A 24,338-nucleotide genomic window follows, 5' to 3' on the forward strand; every position below is an offset into this window, starting at 1 on the left:
GTAACTCATTCCTGGGTATCTGTTATTCTCTTTATAAACCACCCCGAACCCCTCGATTAGATTCCAGTCTGTAACTCACACCCGGGTATCTGTTATTCCATATATAAACCACCCCGAACCCCTCGATTAGATTCCAGTCTGTAACTCACTCCCGGGTATCTGTTATTCTATATATAAACCACCCCGAACACCTCGATTAGATTCCAGTCTGTAACTCACTCCCGGGTCTCTGTTATTCTATATATAAACCACCCCGAACCCCTCAAATAGATTCCAGTCTGTAATTCACTCCCGGGTTTCTGTTATTCTATATATAAACCACCCCGAACCCCTCGATTAGATTCCAGTCTGTAACTCACTCCCGGGTATCTGTTATTCTGTATATAAACCACCCCGAACCACTCGATTAGATTCCAGTCTGTAACTCACTCCCGGGTATCTGTTATTCCATATATAAACCACCCCGAACCCCTCGATTAGATTCCAGTCTGTAACTCAGTCCCGGGAATCTGTTATTCTATATATAAACCACCCAGATCCCCTCGATTAGATTCCAGTCTGTAACTCACTCCCGGGTATCTGTTATTCTATATATAAACCACCCCGAACCCCTCGTTTAGATTCGTGTCTGTAACTCACGACCGGGAATCTGATATTCTATATATAAACCACCCCGAACACCTCGATTAGATTCCAGTCTGTAACTCACTCCCGGGTATCTGTTATTGTATAAATAAACCACCCCGAACCCCTCGGTTAGATTCCAGTCTGTAACTTACTCCTGGGTATCTGTTATTCTCTATATAAACCACCCCGAACTCCTCGATTAGATTCCAGTCTGTAATTCACTCCCGGGTATCTGTTATTCTCTTTATAAAACACCCTGAACCCCTCGATTCGATGCCAGTCTGAAACTCACTCCCGGGTATCTGTAATTCTATATATAAACCACCCCGAACCCCTCGGTTAGATTCCAGTCTGTAACTCTCTCCCGGGTATCTGTTATTCTATATATAAACCATCTCGAACACCTCGATTAAATTCCAGTCTGTAACTCACTCCCGGGTAGCTGTTATTCTATATATAAACCACCCCAAACCCCTTGATTAGATTCCAGTCTGTACCTCACTCCCGGGTATCTGTTATTCTATGTATAAACCACCCCGAACCCCTCGAATCGATTCCAGTCTGAAACTCACTCCCGGGAATCTGTTATTCTATATATAAACCACCCCGAACCCCTCGGTTAGATTCCAGTCTGTAACTCACTCCCGGGTATCTGTTATTCTATATAAAAACCACCCCGAACCCCTCGATTAGATTCCAGTCTGTAACTCACCCCCGGGTATCTGTGATTCTATATATAAACCACCCCGAACCTCTCGATTAGATTCCAGTCTGTAACTCACTCCCGGGAGTCTGTTATTCGAAATATAAACCAACGCGAACCCCTCGATTAGATTCCAGTCTGTAACTCACTCCCGGGAATCTGTTATTCTATATATAAACCACCCCGAACCCCTCGATTAGATTCCAGTCTGTAACTCACTCCCGGGTATCTGGTATTCGAGATCTAAACCACCCCAAATACCTCGATTAGATTTCAGTCTGTAACTCGCTCCCCGGGGAGCTGTTATTCTATATATAAACCACCCCAAACACCTCGATTAGATTCCAGTCTGTAACTCACTCCCGGGAGTCTGTTATTCGAAATATAAACCAACGCGAGCCCCTCGATTAGAATCCAGTCTGTCACTCACGCCCGGATATCTGTTATTCTATATATAAACCACCCCGAACCCCTCGATTAGATTCCAGTCTGTAACACACTCCCGGGTATCTGTTATTCTATATGTAAACCACCCTGAACCCCTCGATTCGATTCCAGTCTGTAACTCACTCCCGGGTGTCTGTTATTCTATATATAAACCACCATGAACCCCTCGATTAGATTCCAGTCTGTAACTCACTCCCGGGTATCTGTAATTCACTTTATAAACCACCCCGAACCCCTCGGTTAGATTCCAGTCTGTAACTCACTCCTGGGTATCTGTTATTCTGTATATAAACCACCCCGAACCCCTCGATTAGATTCCAATCTGGAACTCACACCCGGGTATCTGTTATTCTATATATCGACCACCCCGAACACCTCGATTAGATTCCAGTCCGTAACTCACTCCCGGGTATCTGTTATTCTATATATAAACCACCCCGAACCCCTCAATTAGATTCCAGTCTGTAATTCACTCCCGGGTTTCTGTTATTCTGCATATAAACCACCCCGAACCCCTCGATTAGATTCCAGTCTGTAACTCACTCCCGGGAATCTGTCACTCGAAGTATAAACCACCCCGAACCGCTCGATTAGATTCCAGTCTGTTCACTCACACCCGGGAATCTGTTATTCTATATATAACCACCCCGAACCCCTCGATTAGATTCCAGTCTGTCACTCACTCCCGGGTATCTGGTATTCTATACATAAACCACACCGAACCCCTCGATTAGATTCCAGTCTGTAACTCACTCCCGGGTATCTGTTATTCTATATATAAACCACCCCGAACCCCTCGATTAGATTCCAGTCTGTAACTCACTCCCGGGTATCTGTTATTCTATATGTGAACCTCCCCGACCCCCTCGATTAGATTCCAGTCTGTAACTCACTCCCAGGTATCAGTTATTCGATACATAAATCTCCCCAAACCCCTCGATTAGATTCCAGTCTGTAACTCACTCCTGGGTATCTGTTATTCTATATAAAAACCACCCCGAACCCCTCAATTAAATTCCAGTCTGTAACTCACTCCCGGGAATCTGTCACTTGAAATATAAACCACCCCGAACCCCTCGATTAGATTCCAGTCTGTAACTCACTCCCGGCTATCTGTTATTCTATATATAAGCAACCCCGAACCCCTCGATTAGATTCCAGTCTGTAACTCACTCCCGGGTATCTGTTATTCTATATAAAAACCACCCTGAACCCCTCGATTAGATTCCAGTCTGTAACTCACTCCCGGGTATCTGTTATTCTATATATAAACCACCCCGAACCCCTCGATTAGATTCCAGTCTGTAACTCACTCCCGGGTATCTGTTATTCTATATATAAACCACCACGAACCCCTCGATTAGATTCCAGTCTGTAACTCACTCCCGGGTATCTGTCATTCTATATATAATATATTCATATAATGTATAATATATTATGATGAAAGTAAGGAGGTGTAGGATGGCGGGAAAGTTGGCCGATTGGATAGGTAACTGGCTATCTGATCGAAGACAGAGGGTTGTGGTGGATGGAAAAATTATCGGACTGGAGGCAGGTTGCTAGCGGAGTGCCGCAGGGATCGGTGCTTGGTCCTCTGCTCTTTGTGATTTTTATTCATGACTTAGAGGAGGGGGCTGAAGGGTGGATCAGTAAATTTGCTGATGACACCAAGATTGGTGGAGTAGTGGATGAGGTGGAGGGCTGTTGTAGGCTGCAAAGAGACATAGATAGGATGCAAAGCTAGGCTGAAAAATGGCAAATGGAGTTTAACCCTGATAAATGTGCGGTGATTCATTTTGGCAGGACTAATTTAAATGTGGATTACAGGGTCAAAGGTAGGGTTCTGAAGACTGTGGAGGAACAGAGAGATCTTGGGGTCCATATCCACAGATCTCTAAAGGTTGCCACTCAAGTGGATAGAGCTGTGAAGAAGGTCAAAAGTGTGTTAGCTTTTATTAACAGGGGGTTGGAGTTTAAGAGCCGTGGGGTTATGCTGCAACTGTACAGGACCTTGGTGAGACCACATTTGGAATATTGTGTGCAGTTCTGGTCACCTCACTATAAGAAGGATGTGGAAGCGCTGGAAAGAGTGCAGAGGAGGTTTACCAGGATTCTGCCTGGTTTGGAGGGTAGTTCTTATGAGGAAAGGTTGAGGGAGCTAGGGCTGTTCTCTCTGGAGTGGAGGAGTCTGAGAGGAGACTTAATAGAGGTTTATAAAATGATGAAGGGGATAGATAGAGTGAACGTTCAAAGACTATTTCCTCGGGTGGATGGAGCTATTACAAGGGGGCAGAACTATAGGGTTCAAGGTGGGAGATAAAGGACGGATATCAGAGGTAGGTTCTTTACGCAGAGAGTGGGAGGGGTGTGGAATGGACTGCCTGCAGTGATAATGGAGTCAGACACTTTAGGAACATTTAAGCGGTTATTGGATAGGCACATGGAGCACACCAGGAAGATAGGGAGTGGGATAGCTTGATCTTGGTTTCAGATAAAGCTCGGCACAACATCGAGGACCGAAGGGCCTGTTCTGTGCTGTACTGTTCTATGTTCTATATAAACCACCCCAAACCCCTCGATTAGATTCCAGTCTGTAACTCACTCCCGGGTATCTGTTATTCTATATATAAACAACTCCGAACACCTCGATTAGATTCCAGTCTGTAACTCACTCCCGGGTATCTGTTATTCTGTATATAAACCACCCCGAACCCCTCGATTAGATTCCAGTCTGTAACTCACTCCCGGGTATCTGTTATTCTATATATAAACCACCCTGAACACCTCGATTAGATTCCAGTCCGTAACTCACTCCCGGGTATCTGTTATTCTATATATAAACCACCCCGAACCCCTCGATTAGATTCCAGTCTGTAACTCACTCCCGGGTATCTGTTATTCTATATGTGAACCTCCCCGACCCCCTCGATTAGATTCCAGTCTGTAACTCACTCCCGGGTATCTGTTATTCTATATATAAGCCACCCCGAACCCCTCGATTAGATTCCAGTCTGTAACTCACTCCCGGGTATCTGTTATTCTATATATAAACCACCCCAAACCTCTCGATTAGATTCCAGGCTGTCACTCACTCCCGGGTATCTGTTATTCTATATATAAACCACCCCGAACCGCCCGATTAGATTCCAGTCTGTAACTCACTCCCGGGTATCTGTTATTCTATATATAAACCACCCCGAACCCCTCGATTAGATTCCAGTCTGTAACTCACTCCCGGGTATCTGTTATTCTATATATAAACCACCCCGAACCCCTCGATTAGATTCCAGTCTGTAACTCACTCCTGGGTATCTGTTATTCTATATATAAACCACCCCGAACCCCTCGATTAGATTCCAGTCTGTAACTCACTCCCGGGTATCTGTTATTCTATATATAAGCCACCCCGAACCCCTCGATTAGATTCCAGTCTGTAACTCACTCCCGGGTATCTGTTATTCTATATATAAACCACCCCAAACCTCTCGATTAGATTCCAGGCTGTCACTCACTCCCGGGTATCTGTTATTCTATATATAAACCACCCCGAACCGCCCGATTAGATTCCAGTCTGTAACTCACTCCCGGGTATCTGTTATTCTATATATAAACCACCCCGAACCCCTCGATTAGATTCCAGTCTGTAACTCACTCCCGGGTATCTGTTATTCTATATATAAACCACCCCGAACCCCTCGATTAGATTCCAGTCTGTAACTCACTCCTGGGTATCTGTTATTCTATATATAAACCACCCCGAACCCCTCGATTAGATTCCAGTCTGTAACTCACTCCCGGGTATCTGTTATTCTATACATAAACCACCCTGAACCGCTCGATTAGATTCCAGTCTGTAACTCACTCCCAGGTATCTGTTATTCTGTATATCAACCACCCCGAACCCCTCGATTAGATTCCAGTCTGTAACTCACTCCCGGGTATCTGTTATTCTATGTATACACCACCCCGAACCCCTCGATTAGATTCCAGTCTGTTACTCACTCCCGGGTATCTGTTATTCTATACATAAACCACCCTGAACCCCTCGATTAGATTCCAGTCAGTAACTCACTCCCAGGTATCTGTTATTCTGTATATCAACCACCCCGAACCCCTCGATTAGATTCCAGTCTGTAACTCACTCCCGGGTATCTGTTATTCTATATATAAACAACTCCGAACACCTCGATTAGATTCCAGTCTGTAACTCACTCCCGGGTATCTGTTATTCTGTATATAAACCACCCCGAACCCCTCGATTAGATTCCAGTCTGTAACTCACTCCCGGGTATCTGTTATTCTATATATAAACCACCCTGAACACCTCGATTAGATTCCAGTCTGTTCACTCACACCCGGGAATCTGTTATTCTATATATAACCACCCCGAACCCCTCGATTAGATTCCAGTCTGTCACTCACTCCCGGGTATCTGGTATTCTATACATAAACCACACCGAACCCCTCGATTAGATTCCAGTCTGTAACTCACTCCCGGGTATCTGTTATTCTATATATAAACCACCCCGAACCCCTCGATTAGATTCCAGTCTGTAACTCACTCCCGGGTATCTGTTATTCTATCTATAAACCACCCCGAACCCCTCGATTAGATTCCAGTCTGTAACTCACTCCCGGGTATCTGTTATTCTATATGTGAACCTCCCCGACCCCCTCGATTAGATTCCAGTCTGTAACTCACTCCCAGGTATCAGTTATTCGATACATAAATCTCCCCAAACCCCTCGATTAGATTCCAGTCTGTAACTCACTCCCGGGTATCTGTTATTCTATATATAAACCACCCCGAACCCCTCGATTAGATTCCAGTCTGTAACTCACTCCCGGCTATCTGTTATTCTATATATAAGCAACCCCGAACCCCTCGATTAGATTCCAGTCTGTAACTCACTCCCGGGTATCTGTTATTCTATATAAAAACCACCCTGAACCCCTCGATTAGATTCCAGTCTGTAACTCACTCCCGGGTATCTGTTATTCTATATATAAACCACCCCGAACCCCTCGATTAGATTCCAGTCTGTAACTCACTCCCGGGTATCTGTTATTCTATATATAAACCACCACGAACCCCTCGATTAGATTCCAGTCTGTAACTCACTCCCGGGTATCTGTCATTCTATATATAATATATTCATATAATGTATAATATATTATGATGAAAGTAAGGAGGTGTAGGATGGCGGGAAAGTTGGCCGATTGGATAGGTAACTGGCTATCTGATCGAAGACAGAGGGTTGTGGTGGATGGAAAAATTATCGGACTGGAGGCAGGTTGCTAGCGGAGTGCCGCAGGGATCGGTGCTTGGTCCTCTGCTCTTTGTGATTTTTATTCATGACTTAGAGGAGGGGGCTGAAGGGTGGATCAGTAAATTTGCTGATGACACCAAGATTGGTGGAGTAGTGGATGAGGTGGAGGGCTGTTGTAGGCTGCAAAGAGACATAGATAGGATGCAAAGCTAGGCTGAAAAATGGCAAATGGAGTTTAACCCTGATAAATGTGCGGTGATTCATTTTGGCAGGACTAATTTAAATGTGGATTACAGGGTCAAAGGTAGGGTTCTGAAGACTGTGGAGGAACAGAGAGATCTTGGGGTCCATATCCACAGATCTCTAAAGGTTGCCACTCAAGTGGATAGAGCTGTGAAGAAGGTCAAAAGTGTGTTAGCTTTTATTAACAGGGGGTTGGAGTTTAAGAGCCGTGGGGTTATGCTGCAACTGTACAGGACCTTGGTGAGACCACATTTGGAATATTGTGTGCAGTTCTGGTCACCTCACTATAAGAAGGATGTGGAAGCGCTGGAAAGAGTGCAGAGGAGGTTTACCAGGATTCTGCCTGGTTTGGAGGGTAGTTCTTATGAGGAAAGGTTGAGGGAGCTAGGGCTGTTCTCTCTGGAGTGGAGGAGTCTGAGAGGAGACTTAATAGAGGTTTATAAAATGATGAAGGGGATAGATAGAGTGAACGTTCAAAGACTATTTCCTCGGGTGGATGGAGCTATTACAAGGGGGCAGAACTATAGGGTTCAAGGTGGGAGATAAAGGACGGATATCAGAGGTAGGTTCTTTACGCAGAGAGTGGGAGGGGTGTGGAATGGACTGCCTGCAGTGATAATGGAGTCAGACACTTTAGGAACATTTAAGCGGTTATTGGATAGGCACATGGAGCACACCAGGAAGATAGGGAGTGGGATAGCTTGATCTTGGTTTCAGATAAAGCTCGGCACAACATCGAGGACCGAAGGGCCTGTTCTGTGCTGTACTGTTCTATGTTCTATATAAACCACCCCAAACCCCTCGATTAGATTCCAGTCTGTAACTCACTCCCGGGTATCTGTTATTCTATATATAAACAACTCCGAACACCTCGATTAGATTCCAGTCTGTAACTCACTCCCGGGTATCTGTTATTCTGTATATAAACCACCCCGAACCCCTCGATTAGATTCCAGTCTGTAACTCACTCCCGGGTATCTGTTATTCTATATATAAACCACCCTGAACACCTCGATTAGATTCCAGTCCGTAACTCACTCCCGGGTATCTGTTATTCTATATATAAACCACCCCGAACCCCTCGATTAGATTCCAGTCTGTAACTCACTCCCGGGTATCTGTTATTCTATATGTGAACCTCCCCGACCCCCTCGATTAGATTCCAGTCTGTAACTCACTCCCGGGTATCTGTTATTCTATATATAAGCCACCCCGAACCCCTCGATTAGATTCCAGTCTGTAACTCACTCCCGGGTATCTGTTATTCTATATATAAACCACCCCAAACCTCTCGATTAGATTCCAGGCTGTCACTCACTCCCGGGTATCTGTTATTCTATATATAAACCACCCCGAACCGCCCGATTAGATTCCAGTCTGTAACTCACTCCCGGGTATCTGTTATTCTATATATAAACCACCCCGAACCCCTCGATTAGATTCCAGTCTGTAACTCACTCCCGGGTATCTGTTATTCTATATATAAACCACCCCGAACCCCTCGATTAGATTCCAGTCTGTAACTCACTCCTGGGTATCTGTTATTCTATATATAAACCACCCCGAACCCCTCGATTAGATTCCAGTCTGTAACTCACTCCCGGGTATCTGTTATTCTATATATAAGCCACCCCGAACCCCTCGATTAGATTCCAGTCTGTAACTCACTCCCGGGTATCTGTTATTCTATATATAAACCACCCCAAACCTCTCGATTAGATTCCAGGCTGTCACTCACTCCCGGGTATCTGTTATTCTATATATAAACCACCCCGAACCGCCCGATTAGATTCCAGTCTGTAACTCACTCCCGGGTATCTGTTATTCTATATATAAACCACCCCGAACCCCTCGATTAGATTCCAGTCTGTAACTCACTCCCGGGTATCTGTTATTCTATATATAAACCACCCCGAACCCCTCGATTAGATTCCAGTCTGTAACTCACTCCTGGGTATCTGTTATTCTATATATAAACCACCCCGAACCCCTCGATTAGATTCCAGTCTGTAACTCACTCCCGGGTATCTGTTATTCTATACATAAACCACCCTGAACCCCTCGATTAGATTCCAGTCTGTAACTCACTCCCAGGTATCTGTTATTCTGTATATCAACCACCCCGAACCCCTCGATTAGATTCCAGTCTGTAACTCACTCCCGGGTATCTGTTATTCTATGTATACACCACCCCGAACCCCTCGATTAGATTCCAGTCTGTTACTCACTCCCGGGTATCTGTTATTCTATACATAAACCACCCTGAACCCCTCGATTAGATTCCAGTCAGTAACTCACTCCCAGGTATCTGTTATTCTGTATATCAACCACCCCGAACCCCTCGATTAGATTCCAGTCTGTAACTCACTCCCGGGTATCTGTTATTCTATATATAAACAACTCCGAACACCTCGATTAGATTCCAGTCTGTAACTCACTCCCGGGTATCTGTTATTCTGTATATAAACCACCCCGAACCCCTCGATTAGATTCCAGTCTGTAACTCACTCCCGGGTATCTGTTATTCTATATATAAACCACCCTGAACACCTCGATTAGATTCCAGTCTGTTCACTCACACCCGGGAATCTGTTATTCTATATATAACCACCCCGAACCCCTCGATTAGATTCCAGTCTGTCACTCACTCCCGGGTATCTGGTATTCTATACATAAACCACACCGAACCCCTCGATTAGATTCCAGTCTGTAACTCACTCCCGGGTATCTGTTATTCTATATATAAACCACCCCGAACCCCTCGATTAGATTCCAGTCTGTAACTCACTCCCGGGTATCTGTTATTCTATATGTGAACCTCCCCGACCCCCTCGATTAGATTCCAGTCTGTAACTCACTCCCAGGTATCAGTTATTCGATACATAAATCTCCCCAAACCCCTCGATTAGATTCCAGTCTGTAACTCACTCCCGGGTATCTGTTATTCTATATATAAACCACCCCGAACCCCTCGATTAGATTCCAGTCTGTAACTCACTCCCGGCTATCTGTTATTCTATATATAAGCAACCCCGAACCCCTCGATTAGATTCCAGTCTGTAACTCACTCCCGGGTATCTGTTATTCTATATAAAAACCACCCTGAACCCCTCGATTAGATTCCAGTCTGTAACTCACTCCCGGGTATCTGTTATTCTATATATAAACCACCCCGAACCCCTCGATTAGATTCCAGTCTGTAACTCACTCCCGGGTATCTGTTATTCTATATATAAACCACCACGAACCCCTCGATTAGATTCCAGTCTGTAACTCACTCCCGGGTATCTGTCATTCTATATATAATATATTCATATAATGTATAATATATTATGATGAAAGTAAGGAGGTGTAGGATGGCGGGAAAGTTGGCCGATTGGATAGGTAACTGGCTATCTGATCGAAGACAGAGGGTTGTGGTGGATGGAAAAATTATCGGACTGGAGGCAGGTTGCTAGCGGAGTGCCGCAGGGATCGGTGCTTGGTCCTCTGCTCTTTGTGATTTTTATTCATGACTTAGAGGAGGGGGCTGAAGGGTGGATCAGTAAATTTGCTGATGACACCAAGATTGGTGGAGTAGTGGATGAGGTGGAGGGCTGTTGTAGGCTGCAAAGAGACATAGATAGGATGCAAAGCTAGGCTGAAAAATGGCAAATGGAGTTTAACCCTGATAAATGTGCGGTGATTCATTTTGGCAGGACTAATTTAAATGTGGATTACAGGGTCAAAGGTAGGGTTCTGAAGACTGTGGAGGAACAGAGAGATCTTGGGGTCCATATCCACAGATCTCTAAAGGTTGCCACTCAAGTGGATAGAGCTGTGAAGAAGGTCAAAAGTGTGTTAGCTTTTATTAACAGGGGGTTGGAGTTTAAGAGCCGTGGGGTTATGCTGCAACTGTACAGGACCTTGGTGAGACCACATTTGGAATATTGTGTGCAGTTCTGGTCACTTTGATTAGATTCCAGTTCTGGACCCTTTGATTAGATTCCAGTCTGTAACTCACTCCCGGGTATCTGTTATTCTTTATATAAACCACCCCGAACCCCTCGATTAGATTCCAGTCTGTAACTCACTCCCGGGTATCTGTTATTCTATATATAAACCACACCGAAACCCTCGATTAGATTCCAGTCTGTAACTCACTCCCGGGTATCTGTTATTCTATATATAAACCACACCGAACCCCTCTATTAGATTCCAATCTGTAACGATAGGGTTCGTGGTGGGAGATATAGGAAGGATATCAGAGGTAGGTTCTTTCCGCAGGGAGTGGTTGGGGTGTGGAATGGACTGCCTGCAGTGATAGTGGAGTCAAACACTTTAGGAATTTCAAGTGGTTACTGGATAGGCACATGGAGCATACCAGGAAGGTAGGGAGTGGGATAGCTTGATCTTGGTTTCAGATAAAGCTCGGCACAACATCGTGGGCCGAAGGGCCTGTTCTGTGCTGTACTGTTCTATGTTCTATGTTCAATGTAACTCACCCCCGGGTATCTGTTATTCTATCTATAAACCACCCCGAACTCCCTCGATTAGATTCCAGTCTGTAACTCACTCCCGGGTTTCTGTTATTCTATATATAAACCACACCGAACACCTCGATTAGATTCCAGTATGTAACTCACCCCCGGATATCTGTTATTCTATATATAAACCACCCCGAACTCCTCGATTAGATTCCAGTATGTAACTCACCCCCGGATATCTGTTATTCTATATATAAACCACACCGAACCCCTCGACTAGATTCCAGTCTGTAACTCACTCCCGGGGATATGTTATTCTGTATATAAACCACCCCGAACCCCTCGATTAGATTCCAGTCTGAAACTCACTCCCGGGTATCTGTTATTCTATATATAAACCACCCCGGACCCCTCGATTAGATTCCAGTCTGTAACTCACTCCCGGGTATCTGTTCTATATATAAACCACCACGAACCCCTCGATTAGATTCCAGTCTGTAACTCACTCCCGGGTATCTGTTATTCTGTATATAAACCACCCCGAACCCCTCGATTAGATTCCAGTCTGTAACTCACTCCCGGGTATCTGTTATTCCATATATAAACCACCTCGAACCACTCGATTAAATTCCAGTCTGTAATTAACTCCCGGGTATCTGTTATTCTATATATAAACCACAACAAACACCTCGATTAGATTCCAGTCTGTAACTCACTCCTGGGTATCTGTTATATTATACATAAACCACCCCGAACCCCTCGATTAGATTCCAGTCTGTAACTCACTCCCGGGTGTCTGTTATTCTATACATAAACCACACCAAACCCCTCGATTAGATTCCAGTCTGTAACTCACTCCCGGGTGTCTGTTATTCTATATATAATATATTATGATGAAAGTGAGGAGGTGCGGGAAAGCTGGCCGATTAGATAGGTAACTGGCTATCTGATCGATGACAGAGGGTGGTGGTGGATGGAAAATGTTCGGACTGGAGGCAGGTTGCTAGCGGAGTGCCACAGGGATCAGTGCTTGGTCCTCTGCTCTTTGTGATTTTTATTAATGACCGAGAAGAGGGGGCTGAAGGGTGGATCAGTAAATTTGCTGATGAAACCAAGATTGGTGGAGTTGTGGATGAGGTGGAGGGCTGTTGTAGGCTTCAAAGAGACATAGATAGGATGCAAAGCTGGGCTGAAAAATGGCAAATGGAGTTTCACCCTGATAAATGTGAGGTGATTCATTTTGGTAGGACTAATTTAAATGTGGATTACAGGGCCAAAGGTAAGGTTCTGAAGACTGTGGAGGAACAGAGAGATCTTGGGGTCCATATCCACAGAGCTCTAAAGGTTGCCACTCAAGTGGATAGAGCTGTGAAGAAGGCCTATAGTGTGTCAGCTTTTATTAACAGGGGGTTGGAGTTTAAGAGCCGTGGGGTTATGCTGCAACTGGACAGGACCTTGGTGAGACCACATTTGGAATATTGTGTGCAGTTCTGGTCACCTCACAATAAGAAGGATGTGGAAGCGCTGGAAAGAGTGCAGAGGAGATTTACCAGGATGCTGCCTGGTTTGGAGGGTAGTTCTTATGAGGAAAGGTTGAGGGAGCTGGGGCTGTTCTCTCTGGAGCGGAGGAGGCTGAGGGGAGACTTATTAGAGGTTTATAAAATGATGAAGGGGATAGATAGAGTGAACGTTCAAAGACTATTTCCTGTGGTGGATGGAGCTATTACAAGGGGGCATAACTCTTGGGTTCATGCTGGGAGATATAGGAAGGATATCAGAGGTAGGTTCTTTACGCAGAGAGTGGTTGGGGTGTGGAATGGACTGCCTGCAGTGATAGTGGAGTCAGACACTTTAGGAACATTTAAGCGGTTATTGGATAGGCACATGGAGCACACCAGGAAGATAGGGAGTGGGATAGCTTGATCTTGGTTTCAGATAAAGCTCGGCACAACATCGAGGACCGAAGGGCCTGTTCTGTGCTGTACTGTTCTATGTTCTATATAAACCACCCCAAACCCCTCGATTAGATTCCAGTCTGTAACTCACTCCCGGGTATCTGTTATTCTATATATAAACAACTCCGAACACCTCGATTAGATTCCAGTCTGTAACTCACTCCCGGGTATCTGTTATTCTATATATAAACCACTCCGAACCCCTCGCTTAGATTCCAGTCTGCAACTCACTCCCGGTTATGTGTTATTCTATATATAAACCACCCCGAACCCCTTGAATAGATTCCAGTCTGAAACTCACTCCCGGGTATCTGTTATTCTATATATAAACAATGCCGAACCCCTCGATTAGATTCCAGCCTGTAACTCACTCCCGCCTATCTGTTACTCTGCATATAAACCAACCGAGCTACTCGATTCGTTCCCAGTCTGTAACTCACCCCCGGGTATCTGTTATTCTCTGTATAAACCATCGCGAACCCCTCGATTAGATTCCAGTCTGTAACTCACCCCCGGGTATCTGTTATTCTATACATAAACCACCCCGAACCCCTCGATTAGATTCCAGTCTGGAACTCACAGCTGGGCATCTGATATTCTATATATAAACCACCCCGAACAACTCGATTGAATTCCAGTCTGTAACTCACTCCCAGGTTTCTGTTATTCTATATATAAACCACCCTGAACCCCTCGATTAGATTCCAGTCTGTAACTCACTCCCGGGTGTCTGTTATTCTATATATAAACCACCCCGAACCCCTCGATTAGATTCCAGTCTGTAACTCACTCCTGGGTGTCTGTTATTCTTTATATAAACCACCCCGAACCCCTCGATTAGATTCCAGTCTGGTACTCACTCCTGTGTATCTGTTAGTCTATATATAAACCACACCGAAATCCTCGATTAGATTCCAGTCTGTAACGATAGGATTCGTGGTGGGAGATCTAGGAAGGATATCAGAGGTAGGTTCTTTCCGCAGGGAGTCGTTGGGGTGTGGAATGGACTGCCTGCAGTGATAGTGGAGTCAAACACTTTAGGAATTTTAAGCGGTTACTGGATAGGCACATGGAGCATACGAGGAAGATAGGGAGTGGGATAGCTTGATCTTGATTTCAGATAAAGCTCGGCACAACAACGTGGGCCGAAGGGCCTGTTCTGTGCTATACTGTTCTATGTTCTATGTTCTATGTTCAATGTAACTCACCCCCGGGTATCTGTTATTCTATATATAAACCACCCTAACTCCCTCGATTAGATTCCAGTCTGTAACTCACTCCCGGGTCGCTGTTGTTCTGCAGATAAACCAACCTGAACCCCTCGATTAGATTCCAGTCTGTAACTCACTCCCGGGTATCTGTTATTCTATATACAAACCACCGTAACTCCCTCGATTAGATTGCAGTCTGTAACGCACTCCCAGGTATCTGTTATTCTATATATCAACGACTCCGACCCCCTCGATTGGAACCCATTCTGTAACCCACTCCCAGGTACCTGTTATTCTGTATATAAACCACCCCGAACCCCTCGATTAGATTCCAGTCTGTAACTCACTCCCGGGTATCTGTTATTCTATGTATAAACCACCCCGAACCCCTCGATTAGATTCCAGTCTGTAACTCACTCCCGGGTATCTGTTATTCTATATATAAACCACACCGAACACCTCGATTAGATTCCAGTCTGTAACTCACCCCCGGATATCTGTTATTCTATATATAAACCACCCCAAACTCCTCGATTAGATTCCAGTCTGTAACTCACCCCCGGATATCTGTTATTCTATATATAAACCACACCGAACCCCTCGATTAGATTCCAGTCTGTAACTCACTCCCGGGGATCTGTTATTCTGTATATAAACCACCCCGAACCTGTCGATTCGATTCCAGTCTGTAACTCACTCCCGGGGATCTGTTATTCTATATATAAACCACCCCGGACCCTTCGATTAGATTCCAGTCTGTAACTCACTCCCAGGTATCTGTTATTCTATATATAAACCACCCCGAACCCCTCGATTAGATTCCAGTCTGTAACTCACTCCCGGGTATCTGTTATTCTATATATAAACCACCACGAACCCCTCGATTAGATTCCAGTCTGTAACTCACTCTTGCGTATCTGTTATTCTGTATCTAAACCACCCCGAACCCCTCGATTAGATTCCAGTCTGTAACTCACTCCGGGTATCTGTCATTCTATATATAATATATTATGATGAAAGTGAGGAGGTGTGGGAAAGCTGGCCGATTGGATAGGTAACTGGCTATCTGATCGATGACAGAGGGTGGTGGTGGATGGAAAATGTTCGGACTGGAGGCAGGTTGCTAGCGGAGTGCCACAGGGATCAGTGCTTGGTCCTCTGCTCTTTGTGATTTTTATTAATGACCTAGAGGAGGGGGCTGAAGGGTGGATCAGTAAATTTGCTGATGAAACCAAGATTGGTGGAGTTGTGGATGAGGTGGAGGGCTGTTGTAGGCTTCAAAGAGACATAGATAGGATGCAAAGCTGGGCTGAAAAATGGCAAATGGAGTTTCACCCTGATAAATGTGAGGTGATTCATTTTGGTAGGACTAATTTAAATGTGGATTACAGGGTCAAAGGTAAGGTTCTGAAGACTGTGGAGGAACAGAGAGATCTTGGGGTCCATATGCACAGATCTCTAAAGGTTGCCACTCAAGTGGATAGAACTGTGAAGAAGGCCTATAGTGTGTCAGCTTTTATTAACAGGGGGTTGGAGTTTAAGAGCCGTGGGGTTATGCTGCAACTGGACAGGACCTTGGTGAGACCACATTTGGAATATTGTGTGCAGTTCTGGTCACCTCACTATAAGAAGGATGTGGAAGCGCTGGAAGGAGTGCAGAGGAGATTTACCAGGATGCTGCCTGGTTTGGAGGGTAGGTCTTATGAGGAAAGGTTGAGGGAGCTGGGGCTGTTCTCTCTGGATTGGAGGAGGCTGAGGGGAGACTTATTAGAGGTTTATAAAATGATGAAGGGGATAGATAGAGTGAACGTTCAAAGACTATTTCCTTTGGTGGATGGAGCTATTACAAGGGGGCATAACTATAGGGTTCATGCTGGGAGATATAGGAAGCATATCAGAGGTAGATTCTTTACGCAGAGAGTGGTTGGGGTGTGGAATGGACTGCCTGCAGTGATAGTGGAGTCAGACACTTTAGGAACATTTAAGCGGTTATTGGATAGGCACATGGAGCACACCAGGAAGATAGGGAGTGGGATAGCTTGATCTTGGTTTCAGATAAAGCTCGGCACAACATCGAGGACCGAAGGGCCTGTTCTGTGCTGTACTGTTCTATGTTCTATATAAACCACCCCAAACCCCTCGATTAGATTCCAGTCTGTAACTCACTCCCGGTATCTGTTATTCTATATATAAACCACTCCGAACCCCTCGCTTTGATTCCAGTCTGCAACTCACTCCCGGTTATGTGTTATTCTATATATAAACAATCCCGAACCCCTCGATTAGATTCCAGCCTGTAACTCACTCCCGCCTATCTGTTACTCTGCATATAAACCAACCGAGCCACTCGATTCGTTCCCAGTCTGTAACTCACCCCCGGGTATCTGTTATTCTCTGTATAAACCATCGCGAACCCCTCGATTAGATTCCAGTCTGTAACTCACCCCCGGGTATCTGTTATTCTATACATAAACCACCCCGAATCCCTCAGTTAGATTCCAGTCTGGAACTCACAGCTGGGCATCTGATATTCTATATATAAACCACCCTGAACAACTCGATTGAATTCCAGTCTGTAACTCACTCCCGAGTGTCTGTTATTCTTTATATAAACCACCCCGAACAACTCGATTGAATTCCAGTCCGTAACTCACTCCCGGGTATCTGTTATTCTTTATATAAACCACCCCAAACCCCTCGATTAGATTCCAGTCTGGTACTCACTCCTGTGTATCTGTTAGTCTATATATAAACCACACCGAAACCCTCGATTAGATTCCAGTCTGTAACGATAGGGTTCGTGGTGGGAGATCTAGGAAGGATATCAGAGGTAGGTTCTTTCCGCAGGGAGTGGTTGGGGTGTGGAATGGACTGCCTGCAATGATAGTGGAGTCAAACACTTTAGGAATTTTAAGCGGTTACTGGATCGGCACATGGAGCACACCAGGAAGATAGGCAGTGGGATAGCTTGATCTTGGTTTCAGATAAAGCTCGGCACAACATCGTGGGCCGAAGGGCCTGTTCTGTGCTGTACTGTTCTATGTTCTATGTTCTATGTTCAATGTAACTCACCCCCGGGTATCTGTTATTCTATATATAAACCACCCTAACTCCCTCGATTAGATTCCAGTCTGTAACTCACTCCCGGGTCGCTGTTGTTCTGCAGATAAACCTACCTGAACCCCTCGATTAGATTCCAGTCTGTAACTCACTCCCGGGTATCTGTTATTCTATATACAAACCACCGTAACTCCCTCGATTAGATTGCAGTCTGTAACGCACTCCCGGGTATCTGTTATTCTATATATCAACGACTCCGACCCCCTCGATTGGAACCCATTCTGTAACCCACTCCCAGGTACCTGTTATTCTGTATATAAACCACCCCGAACCCCTCGATTAGATTCCAGTCTGTAACTCACTCCCGGGTATCTGTTATTCTATATATAAACCACCCCGGACCCCTCGATTAGATTCCAGTCTGTAACTCACTCCCGGGGATCTGTTATTCTGTATATAAACCACCCCGAACCCCTCGATTAGATTCCAGTCTGTAACTCACTCCCGGGGATCTGTTATTCTATATATAAACCACCCCGGACCGCTCGATTAGATTCCAGTCTGTTATTCACTCCCGGGGATCTGTTATTCTGTATATAAACCACCCCGAATATGTCGATTAGATTCCAGTCTGTAACTCACTCCCGGGGATCTGTTATTCTATATATAAACCACCCCGGACCCCTCGATTAGATTCCAGTCTGTAACTCACTCCCGGGTATCTGTTATTCTATATATAAACCACCCCGAACCCCTCGATTAGATTCCAGTCTGTAACTCACTCCCGGGTATCTGTTATTCTCTATATAAACCACCACGAACCCCTCGATTAGATTCCAGTCTGTAACTCACTCCCGGGGATCTGTTATTCTGTATATAAACCACCCCGAACCCGTCGAATCGATTCCAGTCTGCAACTCACTCCCGGGTATCTGTTATTCTATATATAAACCACCCCGAACCCCTCGATTAGATTCCAGTCTGTAACTCACTCCCGGGTATCTGTTATTCTATATATAAACCACCCCGAACCCCTCGATTAGATTCCAGTCTGTAACTCACTCCCGGGTATCTGTTATTCTATATATAAACCACCCCGAACCCCTCGATTAGATTCCAGTCTGTAACTCACTCCCGGGTATCTGTTATTCTATATATAAACCACCCCGAACCCCTCGATTAGATTCCAGTCTGTAACTCACTCCCGGGTATCTGTTATTCTATATATAAACCACCCCGAACCCCTCGATTAGATTCCAGTTTGTAACTCACTCCCGGGTATCTGTTATTCTATATATAAACCACCCCGAACCCCTCGATTAGATTCCAGTCTGTCACTCACTCCCGGGTATCTGTTATTCTATATATAAACCACCCTGAACCCCTCGATTAGATTCCAGTCTGTAACTCACTCCCGGGTATCTGTTATTCTATATATAAACCACCCCGAACCGCTCGATTAGATTCCAGTCTGTAACTCACTCCCGGGTATCTGTTATTCTATATATAAACCACCCCGAATCCCTCGATTAGATTCCAGTCTGTAACTCACTCCCGTGTATCAGTTATTCTATATATAAACCACCCCGAACCCCTCGATTAGATTCCAGTCTGTAACTCACTCCCGGGTATCTGTTATTCTATATATAAACCACCCTGAACCCCTCGATTAGATTCCAGTCTGTAACTCACTCCCGGGTATCTGTTATTCTATATATAAACCACCCCGAACCCCTCGATTCGATTCCAGTCTGTAACTCACTCCCGGGTATCTGTTATTCTGTATATAATCCACCCCGAACACCTCAATTAGATTCCAGTCTGTAACTCACTCCCGGGTATCTGTTATTCTATATATAAACCACCCCGAACCCCTCGATTAGATTCCAGTCTGTAACTCACTCCCGGGTATCTGTTATTTTATATATAAACCACCCCGAACCCCTCGATTAGATTCCAGTCTGTAACTCACTCCCGGGTATCTGTTATTCTATATATAAACCACCCTGAACCCCTCGATTCGATTCCAGTCTGTAACTCACTCCCGGGTATCTGTTATTCTGTATATAAACCACCCCGAACACCTCAATTAGATTCCAGTCTGTAACTCACTCCCGGGTATCTGTTATTCTATATATAAACCACCCCGAACCCCTCGATTAGATTCCAGTCTGTAACTCACTCCCGGGTATCTGTTATTCTATATATAAACCACCCCGAACCCCTCGATTAGATTCCAGTCTGTAACTCACTCCCGGGTATCTGTTATTCTGTATATAAACCACCCCGAACACCTCAATTAGATTCCAGTCTGTAACTCACTCCCGGGTATCTGTTATTCTATATATAAACCACCCCGAACCCCTCGATTAGATTCCGGTCTGTAACTCACTCCCGGGTATCTGTTATTCTATATATAAACCACCCCGAACCCCTCGATTAGATTCCAGTCTGTAACTCACCCCGGGTATCTGTTATTCTATATATAAACCACCCCGAACCCCTCGATTAGATTCCAGTCTGTAACTCACTCCCGGGTATCTGTTATTCTATATATAAACCACCCCGAACCCCTCGATTAGATTCCAGTCTGTAACTCACTCCCGGGTATCTGTTATTCTATATATAAACCACCCCGAACACCTCAATTAGATTCCAGTCTGTAACTCACTCCCGGGTATCTGTTATTCTATATATAAACCACCCCGAACCCCTCGATTAGATTCCAGTCTGTAACTCATTCCCGGGTATCTGTTATTCTGTATATAAACCACCCCGAACCCCTCGATTAGATTCCAGTCTGTACCTCTCTCCCGGGTATCTGTTATTCTATATATAAACCACCCCGTACCCCTCGATTAGATTCCAGTCTGTAACTCACTCCCGGGTATCTGTTATTCTATATATAAACCACCCCGAACCCCTCGATTAGATTCCAGTCTGTAACTCACTCCCGGGTATCTGTTATTCTATATATAAACCATCCCGAACCCCTCGATTAGATTCCAGTCTGTAACTCACTCCCGGGTATCTGTTATTCTATATATAAACCACCCCGAACCCCTCGATTAGATTCCAGTCTGTAACTCACTCCCGGGTATCTGTTATTCTATATATAAACCACCCCGAACACCTCGATTAGATTCCAGTCTGTAACTCACTCCCGGGTATCTGTTATTCTATATATAAACCACCCCGAACCCCTCGATTAGATTCCAGTCTGTAACTCACTCCCAGGTATCTGTTATTCTGTTCTGTCACTCATCATTTATTTTGATCTCTCTGTTCTGACTCTGGTTTTGAGGGTTTGCTAACGTGGGGAATGTTGATGTAAGAATTGCTTCGAGTGAAACCTCTCTCTCAGTTCTTCCCATGTTTTTGCTGTTTGGACCGGGAGATATCTCGCGACTCACCTCCACGGAAAGTTCAGCTCTCCCCGACTCCCCGCCGTCTCAGTCTCCGATGTTCAGAAGCTAAAAGTTTGTGTTGCGAAGGATGTATTTCATAGAGAGCGAGTTATAACCACTGAGTATCCCAGGATGCAGCAGTGACCGCCCTTTCGAATTGCCAGCCACGTTTTTGATGTGGGAACCAAAATAGCCAATTGTGCGGCGAAAATTATCCATCAGTGTTGTGTAGAGTTGTGAGATAAACTGTTTGTGTGATTCACACTGAGGGATGTTTGATGGCCATTCCCCTGTCACAAAGGGTGAATAAACCACCACGTGATACATTGGAATCTTTCTCTGCACAGCAAGAGGGCGTAGAGAGACCTGGAGATTGGGACAATCTTGGACACATGGATTTAAACAAGGAAACCCCTTCCCGTTCACTCCCACTGGACACAATCCCAATAGACACAAACCCCATCCTGTTCACTCCCACTGTACACAATCCCAAACCCCTTCCCGTTCGCACGCACTGTACACAATCCCAATCCCCTTCCCATTCACTCCCGCTGAACACAATCCCAATGGACCCCAAACCACTCCCCTCTCTCTCTCTCTCAGGGAGATATCTGTACACTGACTGGTGTCTCTCAGTCCCCTCTCTCTCTCTCTCAGGGAGATATCTGTACACTGACTGGTGTCTCTCAATCCTTCTCTCTCTCTCAGGGAGATATCTGTACACTGACTGGTGTCTCTCAGTCCCCTCTCTCTCTCTCAGGGAGATATCTGTACACTGACTGGTGTCTCTCAGTCCTCTCTCTCTCTCAGGGAGATATCTGTACACTGACTGGTGTCTCTCAGTCCCCTCTCTCTCTCTCTCAGGGAGATATCTGTACACTGACTGGTGTCTCTCAATCCCTTCTCTCTCTCTCAGGGAGATATCTGTACACTGACTGGTGTCTCTCAGTCCCCTCTCTCTCTCAGGGAGATATCTGTACACTGACTGGTGTCTCTCAGTCCCCCCTCTCTCTCTCTCAGGGAGATATCTGTACACTGACTGGTGTCTCTCAGTCCCCTCTCTCTCTCAGGGAGATATCTGTACACTGACTGGTGTCTCTCAGTCCCCTCACTCTCTCTCAGGGAGATATCTGTACACTGACTGGTGTCTCTCAGTCCTCTCTCTCTCTCTCAGGGAGATATCTGTACACTGACTGGTGTCTCTCAGTCCCCCCTCTCTCTCTCTCAGGTAGATATCTGTACACTGACTGGTGTCTCTCAGTCCTCTCTCTCTCTCTCTCAGGGAGATATCTGTACACTGACTGGTGTCTCTCAGTCCCCTCTCTCTCTCTCTCAGGGAGATATCTGTACACTGACTGGTGTCTCTCAGTCCCCTCTCTCTCTCTCAGGGAGATATCTGTACACTGACTGGTGGCTCTCAGTCCCCTCTCTCTCTCAGGGAGATATCTGTACACTGACTGGTGTCTCTCAGTCCTCTCTCGCTCTCTCAGGGAGATATCTGTACACTGACTGGTGTCTCTCAGTCCTCTCTCTCTCTCTCTCACGGAGATATCTGTACACTGACTGGTGTCTCTCAGTCCCCTCTCTCTCTCTCAGGGAGATATCTGTACACTGACTGGTGTCTCTCAGTCCCCTCTCTCTCTCTCAGGGAGATATCTGTACACTGACTGGTGTCTCTCAGTCCCCTCTCTCTCTCTCAGGGAGATATCTGTACACTGACTGGTGTCTCTCAGTCCCCTCTCTCTCTCTCTCTCTCTCAGGGAGATATCTGTACACTGACTGGTGTCTCTCAGTCCCCTCTCTCTCTCTCTCAGGGAGATATCTGTACACTGACTGGTGTCTCTCAGTCCCCTCTCTCTCTCTCTCAGGGAGAGATCTGTACACTGACTGGTGTCTCTCAGTCCCCTCTCTCTCTCTCTCAGGGAGATATCTGTACACTGACTGGTGTCTCTCAGTCCCCTCTCTCTCTCTCAGGGAGATATCTGTACACTGACTGGTGTCTCTCAGTCCCCTCTCTCTCTCTCTCTCAGGGAGATATCTGTACACTGACTGGTGTCTATCAGTCCCCTCTCTCTCTCTCAGGGAGATATCTGTGCACTGACTGGTGTCTCTCAGTCCCCTCTCTCTCTCTCAGGGAGATATCTGTACACTGACTGGTGTCTCTCAGTCCTCTCTCTCTCTCTCTCTCAGGGAGATATCTGTACACTGACTGGTGTCTCTCAGTCCCCTCTCTCTCTCTCAGGGAGATATCTGTACACTGACTGGTGTCTCTCAGTCCCCTCTCTCTCTCTCAGGGAGATATCTGTACACTGACTGGTGTCTCTCAGTCCCCTCTCTCTCTCTCAGGGAGATATCTGTGCACTGACTGGTGTCTCTCAGTCCCCTCTCTCTCTCTCAGGGAGATATCTGTACACTGACTGGTGTCTCTCAGTCCTCTCTCTCTCTCAGGGAGATATCTGTACACTGACTGGTGTCTCTCAGTCCCCTCTCTCTCTCTCAGGGAGATATCTGTACACTGACTGGTGTCTCTCAGTCCCCTCTCTCTCTCTCTCAGGGAGATATCTGTACACTGACTGGTGTCTCTCAGTCCTCTCTCTCTCTCTCAGGGAGATATCTGTACACTGACTGGTGTCTCTCAGTCCCCTCTCTCTCTCTCTCTCAGGGAGCTATCTGTACACTGACTGGTGTCTCTCAGTCCCCTCTCTCTCTCTCAGGGAGATATCTGTACACTGACTGGTGTCTCTCAGTCCCCTCTCTCTCTCTCAGGGAGATATCTGTACACTGGCTGGTGTCTCTCAGTCCCCTCTCTCTCTCTCAGGGAGATATCTGTACACTGACTGGTGTCTCTCAGTCCCCTCTCTCTCTCTCTCTCAGGGAGATATCTGTACACTGACTGGTGTCTCTCAGTCCTCTCTCTCTCTCTCTCAGGGAGATATCTGTACACTGACT

General features: G+C 45.7%; 1 pseudogene across 1 annotated transcript in view; it reads right to left on the reverse strand.

The window, feature by feature from the left end:
* LOC144481771 (perforin-1 pseudogene) overlaps positions 1–21,442 on the reverse strand; it is a 31,768-nt pseudogene extending 10,326 nt beyond the window's left edge. The window contains exon 1 of the transcript XR_013495769.1: positions 21,396–21,442. The product of XR_013495769.1 is annotated as a perforin-1 pseudogene (transcript). The remainder of the gene's footprint in view (positions 1–21,395) is intronic.
* Positions 21,443–24,338: the final 2,896 nt, after the last annotated feature.

The sequence above is a fragment of the Mustelus asterias genome, chromosome 32 (assembly GCF_964213995.1).
Source record: "Mustelus asterias chromosome 32, sMusAst1.hap1.1, whole genome shotgun sequence".
In the NCBI taxonomy this organism is placed as follows: Eukaryota; Metazoa; Chordata; class Chondrichthyes; order Carcharhiniformes; family Triakidae; genus Mustelus; species Mustelus asterias.